The sequence below is a fragment of the Lagopus leucura genome, unplaced genomic scaffold (genome assembly GCF_019238085.1).
Source record: "Lagopus leucura isolate 7727_CA_CO unplaced genomic scaffold, USGS_WTPT01 Super-Scaffold_100048, whole genome shotgun sequence".
NCBI classification, from domain to species: Eukaryota; Metazoa; Chordata; class Aves; order Galliformes; family Phasianidae; genus Lagopus; species Lagopus leucura.
Window position 1 is genome coordinate 821914 of NW_024962294.1, and position 8700 is coordinate 830613.

The 8700-nt window shown below is 46.2% G+C and overlaps 1 long non-coding RNA gene across 2 annotated transcripts; it reads left to right on the plus strand.

The window, feature by feature from the left end:
- Window positions 1–300: 300 nt before the first annotated feature.
- LOC122187552 lies at window positions 301–5761 on the plus strand. 2 transcript variants are annotated; one of them, XR_006181344.1, is made up of 4 exons: window positions 363–386; window positions 511–558; window positions 1157–1246; window positions 3788–5761. It is a non-coding gene; the product is annotated as an uncharacterized LOC122187552 (long non-coding RNA). The 2 variants fall into 2 exon arrangements; XR_006181345.1 differs by lacking the exon at window positions 511–558 and having other exon boundaries at window positions 301–386.
- Window positions 5762–8700: the final 2939 nt, after the last annotated feature.

An 8700-nucleotide genomic window follows, 5' to 3' on the forward strand; every position in this document is an offset into this window, starting at 1 on the left:
AGCTTTCATCCCTCTTAGACTTACATGTGTCACATAAGCTGAATGAGGTACGCAGCCAAAGCAGGAGAGGAGTACAAGAAAGGAAGGAGCTGCAAGCAGAGCAGGAATCCTTTCTTTTAATTTTGGCTTCATGATTCAATACTTATGATGTCAATAACTTCAAATGGTAAACAGCAAGCTAACAAAAGGCACGTGTGGGAGGGAGTTAAAGTGGAGGCCGGGATGACTGGCATTCCTTGCAATCACAAGTCAGCTTCAAAGACCTGTGTGTTCATTTGGACCTCTCGTTAGCACTGGTGGCCATCCTAATGGAGATGCTAATGCCAGAAAGGCACAACGGTCCCATTTATACTGTGTTGGCATGTGCCTGAGCCTAGGTAACAAAGGTAGGAAATATTTCTTACATAACTATTCAATCTCCTGGGTACCTTGTGTACTGCTAGAGGAGGTAACAATAAATGGGAAGGTGTCTGCAGGAGTTAGTTCATTTTGTTTTCTGCCCTGTGAAAGGTAAAGGGAAATGTTTCAGCCAGCAAGGCTGCCTTGGGAACCTTACAGGTGAGTAACAAATTGTTCTCTTTGATAGTGTTTGTAAGAGGTGCCAATCCACACTAGGGCTGTAAAATAAGAAAGCAGCTGTTCTGTGCTGGTGCCCTGAATGGCTTTGGGTATTCCTGTGCTGACAAGTAAGCCACACAAAAAAAGGGGGGGGGGGATGGAAGGTACCTGGGTAGGTAGCAGTGACAGAAAGGAAAGGGCAGAATTTGCTTTTTAATCCGCTGCTTCTATCAGTCTTTGTTTTTTAAACTTAAGAAAAGTCAGGAATCCTCCTGTTACGTTTTGGAGATCAGCATGGGATTTATTATGGAGAAAGCCAGAAGGCAGCAGTATAGCAAGAAAAGGTGAACCTGGGCTCAAGGGGCCCATGTGCTGGGCCCTCAAAAAAGGGTTTTGATTCTAGATACTGCTTCCCATCCTGTGTGGCTCAATCCCAAGGCAAAGTATATCGTAGAATAACTTTCAGTGTTTATTATATCTTTCTGTGCTGGTTAATGCTGAAAGCAGTGTATCATGAAGAAAATTGATGCAGCCCACGTTTCTATTACAATGGGGCACTTGAACGTGTGCTCTGTGGACCTTTTTTCCCCACGTGAAGGTTAGAGCTGTGTCCAGAGGTCTGGTTTGGGTCCTACCATGTGCTCCAGCTAGCCCAGATCTTGAAGGTTACTCTGAGCATCAGCTGAAGGTCAGTGGTGTGTGAACTGTATGTATTACTTGACTATGAGTACAGCCATTCCTTAATTAGATTAATTACCTGCATGGCTTCGTGTGGAGATGCACAAATAGATCTGGGATATAAGGGAGTGCCACACTAACAGATTTGAGAGAGAAACAAGCAGAAAAGTTGTATGGGAGCTGTTGAGTCATGGCCTGAACCACTGATTGAGCACCTGGGGAAAGGATCAGGTCAGCCTTGGGAGCACAGGTGAAGGCAATTCAGCTGTGTGACCAGAAGGGATGGAGCGTGGCTGCACCTCTCTTAGACCTCATTTCAGGGCTGACTGCCACTGGGGAAGGATCTTTTTCTGGAGATTGTTCCTTGGTGAGGCTTTCTCCTGCAAATCTACAATCTTCTGATACAGGTGAGCAATCTTCTTTCTTTACAACATCTATCTGCTGCTCCTTCTGTCATCGTGCCTTTGTTGTAATGCCTTTCCCATTGCATTGGTCTGTCCAATTGCTATGCAAGGTTTGCAACAGTGCTTCTGAGTAGGGGCTGTCGCATGGATAGGCACACACATTGGTTTAGGGAATGCAGAGAGGTAAACAGTCTTATAATCTGAAGACCTACAGGCACAGAGCGTTAGAGGTTGTGGGCAGTTTCAGGCAGAGGTGTTACTCTTTTCTGGCACTGAACAAATCAAAGTTTATGTGAATGATGGCTGTATGTGCAAGTCAACTTAAGCCTGATCCAGCTGTCAATTGGTTTCTGCAAGTTTATCTTCTCCTGTTGCCCTGCAGCAGACCTGCAAGTGTTCACAGCTGTTGAGATGAACAGCACGTGTTTGCAGCTGCATTCTGTTCCCAGCACGTCTGGAGATTATGATGAGCTCTGAGAAGGGGCATAGAGGGAGGGTGAGCACATGGGGAGGGCTCTGCTTGCACAGGTGTGCTGAGAGTAAATACAAAACACTGGAGCGAGGGAGCAAGCTGGAGTTGTCGTCAGGGTGGAAGCACATTCTGCTGGTTGAATAGCACTTGTCTGGATTCAGTTTTTGGTTGTTCAGGCAGATTTCAGACAAAGCTTTTAGTTTGCCGTGCAAATAGGTGTCACCCAGGGAGTGTGGGGCTGTCAGGAGGGCTGGCTGGCCCCTAGGAAATGGGGTTCATTTCATAGGGTGGTGGTGCATCTCCAGGATTTGTTCTTCCTGTTCAGCAGAAGTGGTTGACCACACTGGTGGCAGAAGGAAATCTGTGGGGGGAGCTCTGGTGGGGACACATTAAGGATGCATCCTCTCCTTCCACAGTAATAATGAAGGCTGCTCACAGGACCTGCCAGGCAAGCTCCAGTGAATGTTATTGGAATGAATCTGATATAGTTTATTTGTGTTTCCTCTGTAGTCTTCTAATTTGGCTGCCTGTAGCCTGGGGCTCGTCTCCTTATTATGGTACTTAATGGAAATAAAATATGTGCAACACCTGTCACACTTGGACCTGAGCTCACCTGGGGTCTCTGCCTCAATATGAATAATAATAGCATCAGATTATATTTTTGAATGATTTGCTTTGTGCTTCTATACCACTGCATAATTAAATACAGCAGGGCTGTATTTAGATTGTTTTTCTGTTGCAAGGCCTATCTCGGGGCATTGCATGGAGTTAATCAGTTTTGAATAAGAAAGGCTGTGTGAAGGAGATGCCAGAAGGTTAATCCACCTACTCAGACCTTTCTGTGCCATGGGCAAATGGACTCTGGTTTACTGCTGTGGATCAGGATAAAGCATTGACCCAGAAGATCTGGCAGTGGCAAGACCCCTGTGCTATCTGGACTAGCACTGTGTATGCTGAGGGATCAGGCTGTGGGATCTGCTTTATCCTTGTGGATTGACACTGAACTGCTCTTCACACAACAAGCATTTGGGGTGAAGGGGCTGAAAGCTTGACTTGTGAAACATGCTGTGCTTGGTAATCCTGCATGCAGGCTTTTATCGAGGCAAAGAAACTGAGATGAAGTACAGGAGACTGGGTAACAGGTGTCAAAAATATTGCCTCATGTGCACGTTTTAATTTGGCTTTTAGGTTTAATACTTGACATTTTTAACTGAGTAACAGTAATACGTGTTTATGGAGGTAATAAAGCTAATGCCTTGAATGTGAACCTTTCACTGAGTGTAAGTGGCGAGGAACTACAGAGGAGCTACCTCAGTTGTAAAAATAATAAGAGAAGCAGATGGGACTGGCACAAACGTTCCTGAAGTTAGTGGGAGAGTCCAGGATTTAATCTAAATTTAGGACTTGCTTGGGCATATTCAGAATGGGTCATCCTTTTAATGTTCCTGCCTGCAGAGGGTTTCTCAGAGTGTGCCAGAATAGAAACGCACATTGGAGGAAGGACTGTTGGAGCACACGTCCTGCAGTGATGCCTCTCCATTGCTACAACTTCTGTTTGCAGGAAGGATTTATTTGACATAATAAACATAAACAAGTGGGACTGGGGGAGGGTTCTGTAAATCCTCATGGGATGGCAGAGTGAGAGTGCTAACAGGTGTCCCTTGGTCTCCCGTAGCAATCTGATAGACCATATCACTGCTGAGCAAATGGAGCCCAAGCCCAGTCTGCCTGCATTGGATGGAGAGTAGATGTTATCATTGCTGCTGCCTCACTGGAGTGCTGAGCTTCACTCTGAGTTAACGCTCAGGGCAGGACTGTCTGGGAAAGGCTTCCTGTGCCTTTCCATCAGGTTCCACGCTGCTTTCTGCTCGTGGCTTTTAATAAGAGGAGAGGATGTGCTATCACTGCTGTGCAGCTCTAGGTGCTGGGATCTGGGGAAATACATCTGTGTGCCCTTTCAAGGTGTAGGGATGGCTTCTGTGTGGCTGTGGAGAGCCGAGAAAAGCCTGCTGAGCCAGGCAGCCCATGCAGCTGAGGAATCAGAGTTGGGAAACGAGGTCTCAATGGGTGTCCATCCAAACTGTGCTGTTCCTGCACAGAGCTGAAAGCCTTCTCCGTGGAACCAATTAGACTTGTTAGGCCTGACAAAGTCACTTCTACAGCGCTGAACAAATACCAGTGAGGTTTTAATTTCCTCCCACAATTGCTTGTGATACCAGAAAACATCATCCAGTTTTGTTTATATTCGAGTAGCTCAAGTACAGCAAAAACAGAAGCAATCAGAAAAGCAGCAGCAGGTTTAACAGAGAAATGTTCTCTCATAAAGCCTTCTGACTTTGCACAGGCTAGATGCAATCCCTTGGTAGATGACATTCTTTGCAATAGGGTTTTAATTGGCCTCCGACAGCTGCAGCAAGATTGCTTCTGGAGTACCTGAGCTGCTGTTTCCAATGCTGGTTCCAATCTCAGTGTCGCAGTGTGCCATCAGCACATCTAACCATGTTGAATGGAGCAGGCTGGCCTCTGCTAGTGCTGATGAAGAGAGAAACTCAGGTTGAACTTTTTAGTAATTCCTCGTGCATCAGCCTGTTTATTGAAGATGCCTATAAAGGAGCTCATCTAGGGAAGAGTAATTGGAAAGTTCTGGAAATGGAGCTCATTCCAAATGTCTTGGGAGTTACTGTGAATGCCTGGTTGCAGTTGGAAACTCGAAGCGATGACTTTAATGGATTAAAGCTGATTCTGAAAGAAATATTACTGACTATTTTAGAACAATTTTCTTTATATGGAACTACTCGAGGCCTGCAAGCCTATCTGGTGCCTGAAAGGAGGAATGCTTTCTGTCACAGCAGTCCCAGATACCTTCCATTGAGCTTCCTTCTTGCTGTTTGCAAGCTGTGGTGAGCTGAAACAACTGTGCAGCAGTTACATGCAAATCCATCCCCCCACTCTTCTCCCAGGGCTTATCGAAATAGCAGAGGAGTTGTCACACATCCCAGAGTGGCAGAAATGATCATCAGCGTTGACGTTCTGGGTGAGCAATGTGCAGTGGGAATTCAGGAAGCCCTTTAAAAAGTCTGGATGTCTCCTAGGCTTTGCTTTGCTTTCATTCTCTGCACAAAAATCCCAACTTTTTTTTTTGGTATTTATTCTGAAAATCGGCAGCCTATAGCAGGAGAAGTTGCTATTGCAGGAAGAAACAAGTTGACAGCTGACTGCTGAAAGGGCTGATCCTGCAGCTGGCGTTGGTATTGTGCTAACTTGCACCACAACTGCAGAGATGTCTTAAGGGCCAAGAAGGAAGAAGAAGTTGGGCCGTCACAAAGCATCTCTTCAGGGAAGGGAAAGGCTGTGGGAAGCTGCAGACGTGGCCGTGTTTTTCCTTGGGCTCTGTGTTGCAGGAGGCAGTTGTGCTGTTTGCACGTACAGGGGACGATTGTGGTGATTCCCACTGCATGGATAGCTCAGTGCTTCTGCTTCGTTTGCTTCTTCCTACGCTTGTGCAGCGTGGGTAGGATGCCCTAAGGAGAAAAAAACAAGATGAAGGCCACATAAAAAATTAAAGGATTTTTTAAAATTAATAATAATTAAAATGAGATCTCATGTGTTTATATTGTTATTGGGACCAAACTGTTGGAGCAGCTCAACGATGTGGAGGAGAGGTGGAAGCATAATGTTTCAGTGTTTGGTATTACATGAAAGTCCCAATCCAAAGCAGTGCCCTAAGGGAAGGGGGGAGGAGGCAGTGGTGCGGTGCCTTGGTGGTGCAGTGCCTTGCAGGACTGGGGCCATACAAGCATCTTTTACAGTGTGAAGTCCAGCTCCTGGCACAGGGCTCTCTCCCTTCTGCAAGCTCCTGCAACAACCTTCTGGTTTTATAGTGGAAGAATTTCCAGTGAGCAGGTGAGGCACGAAGCAGGCTGTGTGACCCTGGCAGCTGCCTTTTCCTCTTCATGTGCTCATAGGTCTGTCCTCCCTGTATTGGGGTTCCTCCTCCAAATATGACATTCTTTCACCAGAATGGAGGTGACTTCTGTGTTAAATTGTGAAGGTCAGACTGTTTGGATGTGTGCCCCTGACACAGAGCCGTGGGGAAACGCTGCCACAGAATCCACCAGAGTGCTTCTCTTTGGAGTGGGAATTGATGTTCTGTAAGGAGCCAGATCCCCTGCTTGTAAATCAGTTCCGTTTGTAATATCTGTCAAGTGTTTGGGGACACCTAGGTATCTGATGCTGTATAAATGTCAGTTGTTATTACAGTTGCTTGCTCAGGTTATTGATTTCTCCCCTGCTGTTCTCCCCAGGATGGAGTGATTTGAGGCCTTAGGTAGATGAGCTCTTCCTCCTCCAGTTTGTCTTGCATACACTGTACATCAAACCTGCTTCCCCCAGCCTGCGGTGCAGTTTGTGTGTATCATTACCTGTTAGAACTTCTCCACTTCAGCTTTGTATCCCTTCAGCACTGCAGGTTAAACAGTGCTGAGCTACTGAGTTCATTCTCTGCAGCTCAGAACATCTTCTGTGATCCTTGTAGTGTTGTTCTGTGGATTTTTGTATTCTGCTCCTCTTCCAGTGCACACATCCACACCCATTTACCCTTTATCCTATGAATTCTGCTCTTGTTCGAATGAGAATGTTCGGCTCTGTTATTCTAGTCTGAAGGACAAGGTTATCATTCTACCTCCTAGCAAATGTGCTGCCCTAACCTTTGAAAGATCAGCTGTGAAATGCAAACCTTTGGCAGGATCTGATCCCTCTGGATTCCTCGCAGTGTTAGTTTTGCACTCGAAGCTTATTCGAAGCTCCAGAAAGTCCCTGCTCACCCCCATCCCGTTTCTCTTGGTATGATAGCAATAGGAATTTTTTCTTCTACTCCAGGAAAAATTAGAGCTTTTATTGGCAGATGGGGCCAGTTGTGATTATTTAGGCAAGACTTCTCAGAAGCACTGATGTACAAGCCTGTTTTTCTAAATGAGCAGCATCAGAGGCAGTAAGGCATGATGGATGTGTCCAAGTGTTTGCAGGGCAGATGTTATGCTGCCCTTTGGGGATATGTGCTCTCTGAACTTCAATGCTTTAAAAACCTTTGCTGGCTTTCTCAAGTCGCATGGGTGCTTTCCAAGTGTAAGTAGCCCAAGGAATGCTCAGTCTGTTCTCTTCTAGTCACGCTAGAAAAACCTCATTTCCACTGCTGCAGTGGGTAAGTGGGTTTCAGGGGTACCCTAAGCAGGTCTGTCTGGCGTCACTGGCACAGTAAGGAATGCTGGTGAGAACTGGCTGTGCACAAGTGGTGGGACCCACCAACCTGCAGAGCAGACGCTCTGGCCCACTCAGCTTTTTAATTAGGACCAGATCCTTTCCTGGAAGCCCTCCCTGCATCAACATGTTGCCGTGCCAGGTGCTGGGGAAGCACAGCATCAGAAGAGAGACTCCTGGTCCCAAAGAACTTGCGATTTGCAGTGCAATTAAAGGCGGTTGCTGCTTGAATCTCATCTGCTAACAGTTGTTCTGCTATCAGAAAGTGCAGCTTGGCTAACTGCCCTGAATATCATCCTGGTAAGCCTTGCAACCAGTCCTTCCAGACCCCAAGCTGCTAGCTGTGCATGAGATAGCTGCTGTAGAGTTCGGTTCCATGTCAGCTCAGCTGCAGCTGTGCTATGTAGCTGATCTGACCAGCTGCACTCAGAATTACAAATTCAGTTATTTGACTTGACTGGGAGAAAGAGCAGGTCGGTGTCAGAAACAGGAGCAGAAATAACATTTCACGGCTCTTAGGCTAGGTCCTGTCTGCTGCATCTACTCCATCTTTGCTTCCTGGCAGCATGAACGGCACTAAATGGTTCTAGCAAAGCGGAAAGGGCATGGGGTTCCTTTGTGCTTGGCAGGGAACTCAATAGAAATGCAGGGAGGGCAGGAAAAAGGACTCATTTTCACCTGAATGGGAACGAGAGACACTTTTATGGGTTTCTTTCCCTTTGTGTGCGCTGGGAGCAAGGGGCAATAAATTGGAGGATTTTTATATCTTGCACAAAAGCTGACGTTGCTAAAATATTGCATTATTGCCAGCTGCCATAAATGAGCTCTTGAAAGAGACACAGCTGGACCCGGTGAATATGGGGGCGAAGCGATTACCGGAAGCCATCAACCGGCTCTGGAAGAACTGTAGGAAAGTCAATAAGTTATTAACACTACTTTTTGGATTATCTGGGTTCCTGAAGAGATTGCTCTCCCACTGCTTAAGTAAACGGTGTTTTTGTTATGCAAAGCTATGGATTGTCATCCTCTCTCACGCTCCCTACTCAAAGTCCTGGAGTCTAAATTAGGAGAGAATAGATCCAAGGAAAAAAAGCAATGTGTTCTCAGCTCGGGGTTTAAAGATGCTGCTGTTCTCCCTTTCTGCTCTCCTGGGGAATTATATCTTGTTCCTCGGATATCAGGGATGGCCAAGAAGGCTACTTAAAAGAGCTGTTCTCTTCAGTGTCTCTGGATTTCTCGGTAATGACTCTTGTGAATAGTGACTTGAAATGCCATTTTGCTGCTCTGAACAGACAGATATCACCATACCTAATAGCAAAGACTTTGGGCATC